Source organism: Bombus impatiens, unplaced genomic scaffold (assembly GCF_000188095.3).
Source record: "Bombus impatiens unplaced genomic scaffold, BIMP_2.2 scf_0146, whole genome shotgun sequence".
In the NCBI taxonomy this organism is placed as follows: Eukaryota; Metazoa; Arthropoda; class Insecta; order Hymenoptera; family Apidae; genus Bombus; species Bombus impatiens.
In genome coordinates, this window is record NT_176565.1 from 750,489 (window position 1) to 770,911 (window position 20,423).

At 41.7% G+C, this 20,423-nt stretch overlaps 1 long non-coding RNA gene across 1 annotated transcript in view; it reads left to right on the top strand.

The window, feature by feature from the left end:
* Window positions 1-20,423, top strand: part of LOC117151328 — a 46,841-nt gene that overhangs the window by 20,395 nt on the left and 6,023 nt on the right. The window contains exon 2 of the long non-coding RNA XR_004461156.1: window positions 3,603-3,736. This is a non-coding gene — a long non-coding RNA (uncharacterized LOC117151328). The remainder of the gene's footprint in view (window positions 1-3,602; window positions 3,737-20,423) is intronic.

The window sequence follows — 20,423 nt, forward strand, 5'->3', positions numbered from 1 at the left end:
GCTTTGCAAAGCTATAAAAAATAAAATAAAACGAATATTAAAATTGTGGACCATTGGATGTCCTAACTAAAAAAAAGGCCCCCATCTCTCGATGCCATCAAACTTGAATCGGTGTTTTCCTTACGTTTAGGAGGAAGTGAATTAATAAAAACCAACGATCAAGTAGAATTCCTAAGCAAAGGTTCATTCGAATTCCTCGAGATCAAACGCGTGCCGCTTTATCTAATGAATCAGTTACGTATACTGTTCAATTATACAAAAATTATGTACGCAATTATTTATTGTGTATTTATATAAAAATTGAGAAATAAAAAGAATAGGTAAAAAAATTGGCGAAAGATAAAATCAAATAGAAATAAACGATAGAATTTGAAAACAGTTACGCGAAGTGAAACAAGAGAGCGTGGCGCGAGAATCTAATCGAAACAAGCAGCATGGGACTTTTAAAAAATGCACCGCTGCAATCTGTTTAATGGATTCGGTAGCTTGATCGTACTTGGTCGAGTAATTCCGATCGTATGAAAAATATTTGTTTCCAAAGTAAGCTCTCATTAATCTCAAAGTTGACACAATACGTCAGCCAGTGAATAGATCGAATCGTTGGCTAATTGAGTAAATGACAAACGCGAACGGCTATTGTCGAGACTGAATTTCAAAACAAAAGAAAATGAACGAAGTAGCAACTTAAGAAAACTGTGAATCAAACTAACGAGCGAAGACGAATATCGATTTGGCGCGGAATTTAAAAACTACGTGATAATTACATGTCAATCTTCAAATACTCCGTTTTAATCCTTCTTTCGCGATCTTTCATATGCAAAATAGGAATTCTACTTTAAGATTAACCGATATCATCGCAAACAGAAATCTTACAACGTGAAAATTACGCGCGAATATTAAAACAGACAGGCGACACTTGCGTGAATTACGACTATGCCACCAATAATAATGCGAGCGAAGTGGTTATTAATAATGACAGGCTACATCAAGCTTCATCTCGCGATGGCTTCGATGGATCGATGTTGTCGAACAGTAAAGTCGGATAAATCTAAGATCGGATTGCGGATTACGGAGACAAGTACCATAGAATTGTACCGTCTTGGTCAAAAGTTTGACACATAGGTATTATTATCTATCGTTGTTTGAAAAAGGTCCATTTGTTTCAATAATTTACAGACCATTTGATCGCAACGTTCGTACGTCTTAGAAACGGTGCAAGACGTCTATCGGATGATAGGATGATAGCGAGGTTTCCGCTCGAAATTCCAACGGTCTCTCGAAATTTCTAATTCATGGGAATGTAATTCGGAGAATCTTACGGCAAGGATTAGATTTGATTATCTTCGCTCCAAAGATAGATAACCGTTATTAATTATAGTCATCGTGAAGGTCTTTATCGCGGCATTCGGTGGATTCTATAGCTCGTTTGCCAAACACCTGCGATATTTCGTAGACGGATTGTACCGCTCGAGGATTTCGCAAACCGCCCCATTGGCACTGCCAGTGAAGCATGTTGCTGACCCACGTATCGACCACCAGAGGCTTCCCCAATCCCCGCTGCTTCGGCCGCTACGAACGGGGTAGATTTCTGCACAAGACACGCTTCTCTGCACACGCTCCACCCCGCTCGATTCTCGACACCGATATTCCTTCGTCCTCGCTCGTCCACCGCCTGTTTACATCGTTCTTCTCTCGACACCAGTACCACGTATCTGTTTGCGCGGACGTAAACCACCGACCCATAGCCTCGTTCCCCTTGCGTTTCTATTCCTTCGTTGCTTTTGAAAATAACGCGCCATTTTTCTTCAGCCGTTTTTTAAATTTTCCCGGAGATAATTAAAAACACGAGAATTTTTCTCGCCGATATGTAAAGCAGAGAATTTAATGTGTTTGCTTTTATTCTGCCCGTATAAACGTCATTCTGCATGATGCGTGTAACAAGAACACGAGTAGTCTGATTTGAACAAATTTTGCGGCACCACTGTCTCGCTGCGCTGAAGTTTTATACGCTGCGATTTTCGCAGATCCGTTACTGTCAGCTCTTCCCTCTCGCGCACGCAGTGTATCATAAATCCCGAAATGCGCTCCCAGTAGGAGATTTCGAAATAAAATACATCCGACAAGTAAATTTTCTTAGAAAGCATAATAGAATAAAGGGGAAAAAATCAAATTTGCGAACTATCGCAATTTCTCTTTTCCATAAAATTGTTATTTATACGACGATTATAAAGCGACCAGCACTGACGACAAATTGATCGATTCGATCGATCGTTTCATCGACTGACATCATGGCGTCGCTCGATACGAGTAATTTTTGTTAATCAAATAAATTCTCTGGAATTAACAGACACTTTTAATCGACGATGCTAATGACACCGATTAAAATATTTTTGGCATTAATATCCATCGCTTTGAAACCGTTTTGGAATTCAGCCAAAGCAAACGTAAACGTTATCGTTAAATTTCAGGGATAATCTTCGATGATTAAAAATTTGTTTATGACAGTTTATCCGGTTCCTGTTTACGAGATACGACGAAATCACGACGAAATAATACACATTTATAACAGGCTGACATATTCGTTTTAGGTTCTTTCGAAAATCTCGAGAGAAACTCCATTAAAAGGTCGAATCATTAGTTCTATCGTGGTGCACGTGAAACCGCGATATTCACAGATAGACAGTGATACGTAGAGATAAACGACCACACGAGAATTATTGAACAACGTGTGTAATGAAACTCTCTTTCTTCGTGATTCAACTCCTTGACGCGCGAGCACTCGAGAGCTGTCGCGACTGGCGGAAGTATCGAAGTTCGATACGTGGATGAATTGCAGCTCCGTTGTCGCTGCGAGCACCCTCTTGTCTCGCACGTGAAACGATTGTCAGCGGCAGTCGAGCGTTAATCAGTCTTCAATTTGTCGCCACCGTAATTACGCTACGTGTTCGTGAACATCCACAGGCGATCGTGTTGTAGAATTCTCATGATGCGATCTCGCGAAACCCGTAAACCTGTTTCTACAGCGCGTAAATCCTACTATCGTTACGAACAATCTCCGTTATTAATATCGATCAACCAATTACAGTTTAAACATATGGCTATAGTTGCACCATACGTGTATAACGTTGAATTTACACGGATATTCTGAACACGAGCGAAAAGAGAAAAAGCTTTAAACGTTATGTTCCACTTTTAAGTAACGTGTCAGGAGATTAGCGAAAGGTACGTTCTAGTTGTATCTTTAAAATCCTCGGTTAAACAGCGATCGTCCGCCTCCCTACGGTGCAAAGCGTGAAACACGGCCAAGTTCTCGAGAAGATACGTTCTCGATTAACCTCTAAATTGAGATTTACTGAGAAAATCCCATACACCTTTCCTTTTGTCGGCTGTATTTTTTATTTTTTCCACCGACGAGAAAGATCTCGAGATGTACAATAGTAATAGCTGGCCGGAAGTAAATTTACGAGGACGAGAAGAAGCAACGGTGAACGGTGGTTGGTCGCGTGCGAACGTGTCCCGTCTGAGTATCCCTGGGGAAGTAGCTGTGCAAGGAGACCAGGAGGATTCGCGGAGAGTACACGAATACGTTCTTCGTTTTCCAGCATGGTCACCCGAGGGAGTTCAGTAAACGCGGCAGGATTATCCGTAGCGGCAGTAGCCCGGTGGTTGCAACGAGCTAGAACGAGGATCGAAGAAAGAGAAAGAGAACACTCCGGGGGCACAGCTACTCCAGACGGTTAGCAAGAAATTAATTCCCGTTTAATGCAGTCCCTGGTTAGCATTGCAAATCTCTGCCGGGCCAGAGCATCCGCGGCTTTTCCCGCTTTTCCCTCAGGGTCTCTCATTTTCCTTCGTCTTTCGCACTGTCTGCTTGTCTGTCTACCTCGCTGCCTCCACGTCTATCTACCAGAGCCATCGCTTCCACCTACAACCACTTTTCCTTCTTTCTGCGTATTAGGCAAATTTCCTTGAATTCGTGCTTCGTTCTTTGTTCGAATTTCCACGGTTTCGGCTTCGACCGCGAAGCTTTCAGAAACAAGCCTGGTTTTACTTGCTTAGAATCGTTCGTTGTACTGTCAATGAAAATAAAATTCGACTCGCCGGAGGTATTTTTTTAAAAGGGGCTGCTTGATTCTTACGACCAGGCGCGAACCGTTCTATCGAACCGTAGAGAAATATACAATCGAGTCGATCGGTTCTTTCGCTAATTACATTCCGTTCGTTAAACGAACAAGTTGAATTAAAACATTCTTCGACACGTTATTAAAAATAATATTGGTTTTCAATATTCAAAGTTTGAAGTTGGTTGATTAAACATTCCTATCCACATGCCAATTAGATTCGCAGCTAAAATAAGACGGGATATCTTTCGTTTGTTAGTCGTTATAAATCTTACGGGGCAGCGAAAAAGGAGAATTCGGGCTACTTAGCTTCCATAAGGAAAGAGAACCTTCCGTTACTGAATTCCTAAGAACACTTTGAATACATTAATACCGACGGCTTTAAAAGGAACCTCAGTTATTATCATTGATTATACTCGTAACTTTCGAGTTAAGCTCGCAATCTCCGTTGTAAAATAAGCTCCGTCTTAAACGCTTTGATCAAAGGCTGCGAAGCTTTGCGAAATATACTAAAGTCTGCTAATCGAAAGATAAAAAATAGCAAAGGGAAGGACCGTAAAGAAGAGACTATAGGGTACACAAGTAAAAGAAAAACGTCAACGACGACTTTAAAATTAAAAATTTTTCCCCCGGGATTAAATGAAAATAGGCATCTAAGGGATTACGAATTCGAGAGTAATAATTGATTTTATCGTTAATGATAAAAATTTCTTCACGCGTTATTCAAACATAATCTTTTCAATGGCTTCCCACGGAATCTACAATACGCTGATGATATTATTCCCATTTAGTTCTATAGTAAAAACGTTGCGTTAATATACTTCTCGTACAGGAAAATGGCTCTTTGAATTATTACAGATTTTACGCTTGTCGTGCATTTCTACTATACTGTCAGGCAAATGATGTTCGACGATGCATTGTGTACGTTGGTTGAATCTGCATAAAAACCAAATTACCTAAGCGTGCCGATTTCGTGGCACTTTTCGTCACACACGGCATTAACATTGAATTTTAGCTACGCACTTTACGCAAATCATTCATAATATTTCTGCGAATCTGCGAGTTGCTCGCAAATTAATCGCTTCCATTGAATGCACGATATTCGTTCATTTTCGTACAAAATCATTTCAACCATCATTTTCGACCGTCTATGTTTTATTGACGCGGTTCGCGTTGGTAAATTATACGCCAGTAGAGAGCCATGAAAGAGAAAATGAAACGAGCCAATAGAAAGAGAAATAAAATAAGATACTATATCGGCCAGGACACTTGAATAAAGAGGACGTTCATCCAATGAATTCATTTATAATGTATGGCTCTGTGATCGAATATGAATATTAAAAAAGAATGGTCGTAAATATTTTTTTATTCACTACCAAGTTTCTAGCGAAATATTCGCAAATTGTATAGTGATTTATCGCTATTCATCGTTATTGTATTACGGTATCGTATCACATTTGTTGAAATTTCTGTTCTATCAGAGGTGAATAGCTGACCGCTCCGACAATTTTCAGCCATTTTAACACGACGACGATTATTGCTTCCGTCATTCGACCGCATATCCATAACACTGCTTTCTGAACGATAGGAACAAAGCTATTACATGAAACGTAAGTTGTAGTATTTTCGAAAATAGAACAGCGTGGGTTCACGAGCGTTTACGATCGATTTGGCTAGTGTTCGCGATAGCTCTCGATACGATCTGGAAACCGTAACGATTATCAACGGCAATTATCAGCTTGACGTCGTTAATACGATGTTGATACGAAAATAAATAGGAAACGATTTACGTAACATTTTCTGCGAAGAAAAGAAAGTTTCAACGAACAACCGTTCGATCGTTTTCGAAGCATCGTCATCGTCGTCGACGATCATTGTTCTCAACGAAAACACGTGGACAGATTTGGTAGATTATTTAAGGCATATGTATTTCCGATTCCCATTTCCCTTCCGGCATTACGGAGGTCAAACGTTCCATTTCCTTCGGTATAGATTATAGTTCTCCAGCGATAAATTATGTGATCGCGCGAATCATCGATGCAACGCTGCAACGCGTTGTCTAGATTAGGATAAAGGTCGGACGTTGGAGCATAGGAGAGATGTGGAGAAGGAAACAGAGAACAGGAGAACGAAATTGAAATTATCGATGCCAATCATGATTCGCGCAATTGCGTCCCGTCTCTTGAAAGCCAGACCGAGGGGAACTATTTATGCGTTGGGTTGTCGTCTATTTATGTGGTTTGCCTGAAAAGTAATAGCTGCCTTTCGCGTAGCATGCTCGGTCGTCTGTTCGTGCATGGCTGAATTCGACCGATTCCGTCGTTTGCATGGAACAGCGCGGCGGAATAGATAATAGTCACGATCAGCGAGACGAATCGGCCGGGATCACGCTTTGAGACGAATTCGCTTTGGTGAGCGGTTCGGATCAGCCAGACGCGCGACAGCTGAGCGTTATTGAAGCCTGGGAAACGGTAATACATCGCCGAAATTATTCTCGTCGAGCCGCGGGTCTTCGTTTGTTTCGTTCGTAGTCCTGAATTACAATTACGATAAGCAATCTTCTTATTCATGGCTCATTTCGTAGTACAACTATGAGCACGTCCAGTTCTATGAAATATAGTTTACAATGTGATTTTCCAGCAAGTAAAAACACACTGGAGATTAAATGCGCGAACCACGAGGAACGAAGTTACACAACTGCCGCACAACGCGGTTCCTCTAAACTTTTATCAATACGCGGCAACGTACTTTGTTTACTCGCCATTTGTCAGCAAGAACAAAGCGTGTAAATTAAAAACCTTAATCGCAGCTCTGCAGGCTGCTGCTCTCACGGCCAGACAAAAAAGTATATTCGCGGATTTCCCATCGTTCTGTCTGTGAATCGATCGCGATAACAACGACGTATATCAGACGTTCGGGCGACGTTGGGAACAAAGCTACACAGAAACGCGAGAACGAATTCGAGGCGAACAGCCAGTAGAGAAATCAAGGAGATATCAGGCGTGCTAAAACTATTCGGACAAGCGAACGAACTCACGCGCTAGCGAATAATTTCGCATGCAAAATAGTCGCAAAGATCGAGTCGCGTCCAATGCACACCATACGAATCCAACATGTCCACGTTCTCTTGTAACGGATTCCACGGGTATAAAGTTTGACGGCGAAACGATAAAACTTGTACGAGCTGCAATAAACGAGGCCGTTGACCAATTTCCTATGGAGCAACGATGCTATAGCATGCCGAGCGCACGCTACGTTATGGGAGAGACCACGTCGAGATAAGTTTCGACCGCGATTATAGCTGGTCATTTAAAGACCACGACATAATTAATAGACGCTCGCAATTATCGCGTTTAGCCAACTAATTTTGGGCTGGCGTCGCACCAGAGTGCATCGAACGTAGAAAGCCGTAACTTCGTATGGCATATAGGCGACCGACCGTGCAATGCTAAGTGGCATCTGCTCAGTGCGTCGAATTGATACACTTCTGTTCGGAAACGGTCTGACGTGTGCGACTTTGCGAGGCTATGTTGATCGGTCACGTACGGACACGCGAATTCTCTTCTTCAATAGCATCAGAATTACATACGACGAATGACGAACGAATAAAACAAAAACAGTACGAAAGCCATTAAGTTTCCCCTATACGCTCGTTTTTTCTTGAGTGCACACCATCGTTAAGCTTCGATTGTGCCTTGGCAACGAACGTTTCACAGTCTTTCGTTGTCTTCTTCCTTACTTCGAATGGCAATAAAAGCGCGCGAAAATTATACGACAAAGTCCGACTGCGACACGCAACATCTATTCTAAATTTGCATTTGCATATTCTAAAACGTGGTTGTTAAAATAGAAGAGGCGGGAAGTAAAGAACAGCGGGAAATTCCTGGGCTGTAGAGGATATTTTTACATTGCAGATTCCCACGCAGCGTAGAAACAAGGGGTTACGCGGGTCGGTCGCATGTTAACGCGCAGCACGTGTACACGGGCTTTACAAGGTATTTATAAATTGTGCTGGCCGAGGCGCGAATCGATAAAACAAAAGAAGTATGTATGTCCGTGCTTGCTCTTATATACGGTATCGCGTTAGGAATATTTTTACTCAAGCCGTAATTATAGACATAATTTCCTTCTACCCTACTAATAATCAAGATGAATAGAAACCGTGGTAAAGGTCGTGTGCTGCATGTATTAAACGGGACCGTTGTTTCGCGATTCAACGACGAGGCCAAGAATACTTCTTTCTCCGCACGAAATACTTCGTGACACACGAGACTTTACTTTTATTTACGGATCATTGCGAAGAGGTTCAGAAGCTGCTCGATAAATTCGTCAAAAGATTTTGTCGTCGCATGAAATCAAGCGCGTTAAAAGGCGGCTAATCACCTACGTTAACGCGATAATTATCTTAACGTTTTTAAAGTTTACTACGTCTAGCAGCAGCTATACAATGCAATGAGAAAATATCGATTCACGACAATGCGACGTTGCAAATGTCTAGTACGCAGATAGCGACAGAAATTATCGCGCGAACATCGGCCATTTGGTCATCGAGCAATCGGTATCCCAGAGTCGATCCTACGTCGAATTCGTAATCAGAGATGAGTGAGAGGCTGTGTCCATGCGACATCTCAGCGGCAGTTGTCTCCCTGCAGGCATCTCTCCTTCACCGATAACCCGATTAATTCATTAGCGATAGACGCTGATTACGTCGTCGCGCGTAATATCCATTGTATGTTGTCGTGTTATCGAATCGTTGCACCAAGATATTGGCATCCACGATCGATTCTCACAGTCAAAACACGTCACTCGAACTCTTGACCGTACGAAGCGATTACGCGATATATCTCTGTATTGTGATAATAATTTCTCGATCTCGCGCACGATCCTTCTACGAGCTTAGGAGGCGGATCAATGCTCTTAACATCCTGTGAAGATTTGAATTCGCCTACTTAATTAAAGCAGTGGTTTCAAGAGTACTAAAAGTACGTATTACAAAAGTGAATGAAGACCGCATTTGCAAGCTCGCCATTATTCATTCACAGACCACCTTGTATTTAATATTCTATTCGTATTACCGTTTTTGCGGCATACGGTTACGATGCATATCTCTGCTTACATTGTCTTTTGCTTCGCATTGTATCTACGTTCACCGTTGAAAATCGGCCTCGATTCGTTACCGTTGACCAGCCCATTAACATGAAAACTCGATTAACTGCAGAGTGGCAGCTGTCAAAACGGCGTACTCTGCGAACGTAACCACCTTCCCCTATCCAACTCTCTCCATGCATCCCGACCATATATGTTACATGGTATCCGCCACACCGTATCCACCATCGTTCGCATTTTCCGACCGTTTCCAACTGTTTCCAACCTTTCGAATATACACACATTTGCATTTAATCGTACACGAATGCGATTCGCAACGCAGCATTGCACATGACTTATCATTCACACGGTATGTATATATTTGTTGTGTGGTATTATATAGAGATTGATTGAACAATTCGAATTGGTGCGAATCTCTCCTTATACGGCATGAAATATACGTGCAAAATAATTTGTTCTTTTTATATCGTTACTCGCATTTTATTTCCATTACGTTTCTTAATATTATGAATTGTTTATATGTAATATATTGTACGTTTTTCACTATTAAATTACTATGAGAGTTTCATCAGATTATCACGCAGTCAGGCTATGTGAGTGTTGGCACTATTTTATAATTTCAACTCCGTCTCCGGTTATTCGACTTTTCTATTTGATTGTTCTTCTATATCGTTATATACGATTCGTACAATTCGTAATTGATAGAATTTCGACAAATACAACGGTACGTTCGAAATCGTATAATAACGCGTGCGAACAATAGACGGTTCTACTTTATCGTTATCAAGTGGACCATTATGATTATTCGGTGCAACGAATGCATGCAGAAATTCAGGTGCACGCTGATAACAAACAGAGAAATTCTCGACCTATACATACACGTACTCTTCAAATAATACCGGTTGAAGGAAATTCAGTGAACCGTGAGGTAGTTTCACATCCACAGTCAAACGGACTGTTTACGATTATAACCTGGAGAGCGAATTTCGGTTTAATAGTCGCGTGTGTAACCGGTACTGTATGATGGACGATCTCGCGCGATCGGCTATAAATGAAATTTGATTATTTCTCGTTATTATCGCAAAGGCTCGTCGATCACAAAAATAGCGCGTCACATTTGTCGATCATGACGTTATAATAATTATACGTATATCGATGATTGGCATTATTATTAAAACATAAGTGATTGTACGTCATGATTTCCTGTGTTCGATGAGTTGACATAAACTGAATTTTGCTACATTTCAGTCGTGCAATGAATTTCCTGATTTAATTATCGAACGATTTGAGTCTCAGAGTCAACAGACGTGTATAATTTCTTCGTGTACCTAATCAACTGTACGAGCACACGAGCGTATCGTACCGAGCGATATTAATTTGCATAATTTGAGAAAAAAAAGGTATACTTTTACGAACTCGCGTACTTTCTAACCCAACCACTTAAAAGGGGTTAACATTACACGCAGGTGGTAATGTTAGTCGGAAGAACCGCGACGATAGAGGCCCACTACTTATTTTTCGAATTTACAGTAATCCAGCTACTTGGAAGGCGTTACTAGGGCCATTATTAAACTGAATTGCGGTCATCTATCAAACGCAGCACGGGCCACTATAATTTGCGACTAGGCATGATATACTACCGGTAGATATCAGCACGTCATTACATCTTTCCGCGAGAAAGTGACTTTTTCCTTCCGTCTTTTTTTCTTGCGGTTCCGCAAGGGAAGAAATTTTTTCAGCCGACATTGATTCCATAAATTTTCAATGACGTTTTGGTACATAGTTTATATCGGATAATAGAGCCGTAAGAGACGTCACAAGTGGCAGAAACCTTCCCGTAACGCGCGCAATAGTTGCAGAGAGTCCTGGAAATGCAATCTTGCCGGTGATAATTCAATTAACGTAATTCCAAGGATTGTCGACGCCGCTGTCGTCACGGATATATACGGATACGTTGGAGCGCGAATTATGGTCTCACGGTAGAAAATACCGATCGATGGGCAAATGGGAATTTAATGGCCGTATGAAATCCTGTAAATACACGGTTCTCGCCACTTCTCTGTCCCCTTGCTTCACCGTTACTCCATCCCTACGTCCGCAGCTCGTCGGTCGCCTTGTGTTCTCGTTTATTTATCCTGCGTCCACGACGTCTGCGCACGACCTTAATTGGACGTGCGTGAAACTCACGGTTTGATCAAACGTGTCGCTTTTGGATCATTTGTCGAGGTAAAACCATCGGACTGAACAGAAATTCGTGTCTATCCGCTTCTTATATGGACTTTTTCTCGTAGTCAAACTAATCCTGCAAAGCTCTTCTTTTTTTATTTCCTCGCCATCCCAGGTTGTTTGTTAAGGGAACACAAAGCAGAAACAATTAGCACAAGAATTTACGTTTGTTAGACTTTGACTTAAAGAGCTTAACAAAGCATAATATGTACAGTCGATAACAGGAAAATTCCATGACAAACATCGTGATCGAATGACGTACACAAAATGTTTCATCGTATAACTTTTCAGGTCTAATGCAAGTTTCTACGGTCTCGAGTTTCATATTTTTATAGTTGTGTACGATAATTGAAAGTTGATTTCCAGCTTTAGAAGTTCTCCATTGTCCGTTGTTCATCGATTCATCGCGAGAAGTTTTGAGGATGCATACAGGTCGTGCACGTTGCCACGAAGTGCAAAGTTCTAACGTAGAATACATGGCTAACAAGTTCCTACGCTGGCAGTGGAACCGGTTGCTGGTGGAAGAAGAGACAGGGGAACGCGAATAGAGGAGATGGGCAGAGTCGTTGTTTAACCGAAGAAGCGAGGAAACAGAGATAAAGGAAGTAGGGAGTCGCAAGACGAACTAACGGGCAAAGTAACAAAGTTTGCCTGATACAGAGTCTATTTTTTCACCTGCCTTTTTTCCTATGACGCTTATTATGAAGCTTGCTCGTTGAGAGGATCTCTTTGTAATTTTTATTTATGACTTTTCATTATTACCACCTACCAATCTCCTTCGCCTCGGGGATACCGTTATAAGGGTAGAAGGAATGGATCGAAATGAACAACGAGAAGGCTGATCCCAGTGACAAAGAAAGAGAGGCAACTTTTTCCATGCTAGTTAATGAGAGGCGCTAAATGCCACGACACAATTTGAAACTTTATCCGATAGCGATAAATAGGAAAGCTATTGCAAAATCGTTATGGACCAACTGAATACACGATTACGTGAATTGGGTATTTGAAGCATACAGCTTTAGAAAACAGCAATTCATCGACTCGCCTGAATAACTTCGGTTATGAAGATGGAAGACTCGGTTTCGAATTTCATTCGAACATCCTGTGCGATCATACTTAATTTTGTATGCTTTGCTATTAAAGACGTATCCTTCGTTCTCACAGAACCCGATCAGTGGTTCGGTAAAGGCCAAGCGGAAACCCTTTCTCTTGACAGCGCTCGTCTCCGATACGGTATATTTTTCAGCATGGTTGGCATTTTTTCTGACAGCCAGCGGCGCCAACGTTGCGCGATACACCGTGGAAACGATCCGTGTAATTTCCAGGTAACTTAGTGGAAAGCGCTGTCGACGACCAACGCCAGTGATTTATACGCGTTTAGCGACCAATGACGCGAAAAGATTTCACGGTCGGACGAGCACGTGAGCTGGCTCGCGCGACCGATTAGCAAACGGACGCGTGCGCCTGCATACGCAGCGCAATTTTCTCTCTTGCCTAATGGCCCATAACCTTTGATTGGACCGTGTTTACGTTGCGTTTTAAACCATCAGTCCTCTCTTCTGTATTTGCCGCCGTTTTATTCCGCTAACGAGTTACGTCGACAACCTTGGGAGACCGAACCTGAGGTAGCCGATGAATCATAGCCGATGGGCGTCTAGGTCTTGCTGCGCTACGTAAAAATTTCACGTTGTAACGAGACGCGCGGAACCAAACGACGACGACTGCGTATTGCATAGTTGAATTTTTACGCTGACGTACAAAGGGAAGAAATTTCTCTTGTCTTTCCAGTAATAACAACTTCATTTCGCTCATTTGTGTCGTAAAAAGTTTTCAGTTCGTGTAGAAACAACGGAAGCAGAATTTTTTCTTTGACTTGAATTATCATTTCGCAAGGATGCTAGCCAGCGTTAGGAGAAACAGAGCCATAATTTTCTCCGAGCATTTTCCAAACTTTTGTTCGCTTTCGTGTTATCCTTTGTAACGCGAGCCTCAGTTGGACCCGACCACTATATCAACTTTACTGTCTTGCAATATGGCTGCCATCTATTCTGCCGGAAGAGCCGCAGTTATGTGGTGCAGCTCTCTTCTTTCTCTTAAGTATTTCACTGGGGAGTGATTAAAGGCAACGATTTATACGCTTCGTTTATTCGTTAGCACCGTTGAAAGAGAATCGAGTTCAATTCGTTGCTCGCAAAACGATAAAACTATAACACATAGCTTCTGAAAACCGTTGATGCGTTTCGCCAACTTTCTTCGTTTCGCAAAGCTTTCCAATAGCGAAGAAATCTCTCGCTTTTTTCATTTTGTTCCTTGTTCTTCTTGCGTTTCTCTACGACAACGGTATAGCGACGATACCGTGAAACGAAAACAAACGATGAACGAATAAGTAGAAAATAGAGTAGGATAGAACCTGGTATTCTCCGAACCTCATAGAGCTCTGTGTCTTCGTATTTGTTTGCACCTCTGTGTTCACGCTTAATAAACTATTCGGTTTACTCTGTTAATAATTCTTTGATGTCTTTATCAATGGCGTACATCAAATGGAAACCGTTTGTTCGAGATCTTTTATTGCAAATTAAAATTCATCAAGATGCCGGCTGTTTACACGATGTGTTTAGCTTTCGAAACATACAAATTATCGGAATTATCATTACGAGACCCGTATTTGCGTGTCTTTCGTTTCATATTTCGTTTATTGTCGTGTTGTAGCATTGCAGGGGCTCGTAAACAACATGCATCAAAAGCATTTTCTCGGGGAAGAATTCAACACCAGATTCGACAAGTTTTAGGAAGAGAGAGACAGCAAAATACAATCGTTTAATTTATCGCCAGCACGACGACTGGAATATCGCGTCTGCGCCAACGAGCATGTAGAACCGATTGCAGCCGACAGTTACGGACGCAAAGGGTCCTCGTCGTTCGCGATTAATCAGCGTGGACATTTCGTAACGACGTAGCAACACAACATCTGCCGTATGCCTCGCCACTAGACGTCAGTTCGGAACTACGATTAACAAAAGCGCTACCCGTTGTTCACGAGTGCAGCTTTACAGGACCGAGGATAACACTGCGGCTCGAAATAATCGGCGAGTATACGCGAGGGAAGAAAGTACCGTCGCCAGGATGTCTGATCGTCGAGACGCTTCCGGCTACTCGATGAATGTTCTATCTTTTCGCGAGCGATCGAGTTTATCGAATTTCCTGTGGTCTACGAAACACGAGATGGGAAGGTACTTTGACCGATTCTTCGTTCCCTGATTGTCATTTCGGTGAAACTTTTGGGAAATTAGAGAGTTAATTTTTATAGATATTTATAAGAACATGGTTGTTATAAAGCCTCGAGAGCCTCTATGAATTTTAATTCGTAAAATCATAAATACGATTTTGCGCAGCAACTGCAAATAAAAAGGATAAAACTTATGCTCGAAAAATGTAACCTTTCACGAGATGGTGGTTCGCACCAGCGTCCCAGATGGAGATGAAAATGAAACATGGATGCACTCTTTTCGTAGCTGCCGCCTGAGAATCACCGTCGCAGCGAGGATACCGAAAGAATTTTAGTACGTTCTGTCTGCTAATACGCTGGTGGACACGCGCTCTCCGTGAAACGAGCTGCTTTCTCACGGGAACGGGGAATTTCATGTTTTTCGAACTCGAGTTGTTCGTTGAACAAAAACTGCTCCGCGATACAACTAGCAGGACCGACCGGTCTGCACTCTTCACGCTCTGACCTAACTACCGCCGCAGGATGTTTCCTTGACTGAAAAAATGTACGCGAAGCTTGCAATTAGCCGCGCACATCTAAACGCAACACGTACGGATTACTCTGTGCGCCGGAACTTGGCGAATGCCTGACTGGCTGTAAAAAAGATCCATAGAGGTACAAAAGAAAGCTGTTAAATATTTTTGCCGAGACTGTAACGTGTTCGGGAGTTTCGACATGAGGATTTAACTACACTCCGTGCGAAAAGAACCAGCCACATTGAAACGGCTCTCCGTGTTTAAATTTTTCGCTCGACGTGGTGGACCGTAATTTATGATGCTACAATTTCGGATTTTATTCTCTTGTTATCTTTTACGAGGAATTGCATCGTTGTCTGTGAACTAAATTCAGATATCGTTCGGAAGTCTTGCAACGTAAAACGTGTGCAGGAAAAAATCGTTGCCGTTATACGTCTATAAAGCGTTGCTTGATTATACATTTTACACGCATCTCGTATAGTATCGCAAGGCGAGCGGTCTCTCAGAGACCCGATAGAAGGATGGAAATAAATTAAACATTAGGCGGCGCATTCGTTTAAACTTGAAACCAACGACTAATCCACAGGATATACACAAGTTCGAGTTGCATCTAATTACCGTTACTACGTGTTACGCATGCTCGTACCTTCAAGTTGTTAAGACTTCTTATTAACTCATTACACAAACTCTGACATAACGTTGCATTTCTAAGATTGTTCAGCGAGTTTTCGACTTTGAAACGACGGAACGGAAAGACAGTTGTTATCAAGGGGAATGTATAATGAATGACAAATACTTGAATTACATAGCGGTAATAAGACGGTATTAGAAATTTCCATTCATAAGGATACGTTTCTTGTTCGTTCTTATTAATCTTGTTCACTGTCGCCGTCAATTTGCGTTGTACTTTGAGAACGCAAACTCTACTATATAGAAAATTCGCCTTATTCCTAGAATTGGAAATTGTACAAATATATACTTCCGATATTTCAGATCGCCCGGTATACGTACTTTTGTTTCCAACCGGTGACATGGAACACAGAGTTTGACGCGCTGGGTAAAACTATTATGCGACGGGTACAAAATAACGCGCGAATTCGCAAATTGTCGTACGTGTCAGTTTCTTTGCTTTATTCCCCCGTGGCAATCGCAGCGCAATTTTTGTAAATAAACTGGGTAACTGGTGCCGCGTTGTTTTACAAAACTGATCGCTCTCTCTTGACAAGTTTTTCGTATAAAACGAACGGAACACGTCTCGCCCAAACAAGCGTACTTGTCAGAAAGATTGTAGCATTCTCTCGTTTCGCGAAAGATATCGTTTATCAACGCGAGCGAAATGATACAAGATATACGCGAGAATCGAGGTCAGTTAGTTAACAAGTAAAAAATCCATCCCTGCGGCAGGGTACACTTTACGCTCGACTCTTTTTAATCGGCCACGACATTATCCAAGGGGATTTCATCGTCCCACTTCCCACAGAAATCTCAATCGACGTTCGACAAACAGAAGAAGGCAAAGTCGATTAAATCTTGACGCCGGGACAATCGTTCCGGGAAAGTATTTCTCCATGCGACTGTAATTATGATCCTCTCTTAAGATTATCCACGTTCTTTCATCAGGAGAAAAATGATCGCTCGTCCGGGCCGTGTTTATCGAGACCAGTCAAAACTGCCAGCGAGCGTCGATCTCCTTTAAAATGGAAGCTTCGATGTATTTTCCACGATTGACTTCTCAAAAGTACGAACGTACCTAAATTCGTCGAATGTTTTCAAACTTTTCCGAGATTGAATTTTATCCCAGAGAGTAAAAAAGTTCTCTAGTGTTCGGAAAATTTGAACTATTTAAGTCGTTGATCGACTTATCAAACTTAAACACCGTACAATTCGTCCATCAGCTCTGTTACGTGATACTTTAGTATATAACTTTGCTATACGTCAGAGGCTATCATTTTTCTTCGAATATTCTATAGAATAATATTAGCTTCGAGACATTTGCCTCGTAAATTCCTTTAGATAAATAAGTATCTGAACGCAGAGAATGTATATGATTAATAGTTCTAAAATATAATATTGATAATATTACGATGTCGGTGTAGCACAACAATCTAGAAGAAAGATTGGAGCCAAACCTCTTTTCTTTTTGGTTCTCCGTGAACGAACTGCACGATAACGTAATGGCCGACTTCCTGCTTCTCTAATGGCTGGACGTAGCCGGGAGGCTAGGATCTAGCGCCAGCTACAATATCCTATACGCGATAATCGAGCTGATTTAAGGCCCCGTACTTCCGACCACGCAGGAAAACACTTGGATGTTAGGCACACCTGGCAGGTGGTACGGTATACGCTGTAGACTTGGTCGGGACGGCCACTGCTTAGCGTGTTCCTTGGTAATATTGGGTAATTTCGCGTAATTTCGTGCTTCCTCCATCGAGCCGCGGTATTTCATTCGCGATCCACGTTTGTCATACGTCTCGCCTGACGTTTCGCGTTGATAAACGATCGTTTCTACGTCATTATTTTCAGCAGATCGCCGCCTGTCAGCGGTTGTCTTCGTATTTTTGTGAACGCGTCTCGCTTTCGCTCGAGGGATGTTCAATCGCGTTCAATTCACTCGCAATCCTCCGAGACTACGCTAAAGCTAACAAATATAACAGTCGCTGTATGATTCAGAAGTTACTTCTACCGTTCTATGGAAATCGAGTAAAGCCTGTGAATGCTTATCGAACTGGTCTCTCGTAAATAATATTTTGTTAGTCGACATTTTCCTTCGGAAAGGACTAACTGCTTGATCTATTGAAAAATGGATTTGATTCTCTCGTCAGAATTACTTACTTTCGTTGAATCGATAAAAATACACCAGAATTTGTTCACACGACGAATTATAGGAAAAGAATAACGAGAAGTTAGAGCCGCTCGCGAAGTTCTTTCCACAGAAATTAAATTATTAATCGTTTCGATGCGAAAACTTACTTCTATTCTAAGAACAGCAGGATGATTATGTCTCACTCCACATTGTCAAGAGCGTTACACAGAGCTGAGTGTAACGCCGTCGTGTAACAACCGAGCGATCAATAATCCATCGAGAGTAGATGCGAGATAACGAAAATTGTAGGCGCCTCATCGAACTTTTATACACGGCTTTCGAAGCCAGTGACTACTAGTCTGCCGCGACGTTGTCGACAAAGATACGAGCTGGTCGTGCATTATAAACGGAGGCTGCGTATCGATTTAACGACGTGGATCGAGTACGATGTACGTAGTACCATTGGAATTTATGGTCGACCGTATGGAGGACGCACAGCCGATTAAGTTTGTCGAGTAGACTCAGGGTACGACGCAAGCTGTTGCGCATATGAATTTTCCTTTTCACATAGTAAACAGAAATTTCTCAAAATCGATCAAACCAATTAACTGCAGATCGCAAACTCGATAAAAAATTGTTTCGCACGTCATGTAAAAAGGTACAATTTCTCGGCGTAGAGGCTTTCCGCCTTCATCCTTCATGGATACCGAGCTTATCGATAAGATATTACTATATTATTCGGAGCTGTACCTTAGGTAGAATGTCCGAGAGCAACGAGGGTCAAGCAAGCGGAAAAGTAATCTTCGCAATTTCGTTTCTCCTCTCGTAGCGGCTTTCTATCGGCACGACACCAACCTCCACCCTTGACCTTAATCCCGCTTCTTCATTTAAAATTACGATGTTTGCGTGTTTTATCAATTCTTTTGCACGCGATAGATAGAACACGATACACGTCGCCACATCGTATCTGGCTGTTGCTGTTGCGTGGAGCACGGTGATTCGCGTTAAGTCTCTGAATAATGTATTATTTCTATCTGAAATAGAGTTTGATCGTGACATGGTCTTTCACACGTCCTCCATATCAACAAGCTGCGGATGAGAAAATATATTCGAAAACTCAAAATTTGCCATCTAATTTCGGGAAAGAATTTCAGGGAAAATTGAGAAGTTTTACGTTACTTATAATTCTCGTGTCTCTCCTTCGAAATTGAGAAGCTTTTTAGAAATCTTACGCCATACATAAAAAAAACCAATGGTACTTTTATTGTTATCCGACGGTAGTCCGACGGAGATTTCAAATTTGATAAAAAAGAACGACCTGCGGCTTGTGAGATCCATTCGAACAGGACAGAAGGAAATATTCCTCCTGGAAATCATAAATAACCGATGACACGCGTAATCCAGCGACCCTTTTCTGCGGCCTTCAGACAGCTTTTCGAAGATATCGGATGGCATTGTAACGCTTGCTCGAGACACTCAGGGGCTAGAAACGACCAAGTTACCCGGGATAGTCGATGTCCCTTCAGCGGTAGCAGCGCAAACTCACCCTCGACTGTCTGTACTCACGCAACGCTTCATAGTTAGAGGCGCTCGCGTGGAAGACGCACGGACCCTGTTAAAATTGCCCGATAATAGACACATAGCGGGGAAATTGAGTCGGAACCGATTAAATATTATGACAGTATTCCCATGAAATTTAATCTGGAGTAATCAAACGTTAGAGAGTAAAGAACAGTGGCATTGATCCGAGAAGAAACGGGATTATCGGGATGGTTCGCTATCAACGTTGCATTAAAAAAAAATATTGCTATGGTACGATCTGCTGAATACGTTTTTCGGTAGAAAGTACGCGACCACCTCGCGAGTCCTCTCATCTCCATCAAATATAATTTTCTAGGAAAAAACCAGTTAACGAGCTCGGCTAAAACGCTGATACGCTATCATTAATTGTTATCTCGGAAATACGTGTATTACAGGGAAATAAGGCAAATATTTCTATAAAAATTCAAATATTAGGTTGTCCGAAAAGTGTCTTTTTTCGCAAACGAGTTTTTTACAACAGTGCACTTTCATACAAACGTGATACCAAGTCTGTGAAATGTCGCGATGTTTATCTCAACAGAACAAAATGGATCGTACGTAATTCGACAAAATAATATAAAACAAAAAACGTTGTGCGTCTATTATTTCCTCATAAAACGAAAGAAACTTTTATTTATTATTTATCTACTATTATTACTATTATTATTACTACTATTATTATCTACTATTTATAGATACATCGTATTGAAGTCAAATACAAATCAGTCGCTAATTTAGTCGATTCAGCGAACAAACGACGTTCCAATACGTAGCCAAAAACTTTTACTCGTCACGTAACATGTACATGAATAAATGGGAAGCACGTGTCCAAGAATCTCGACTAT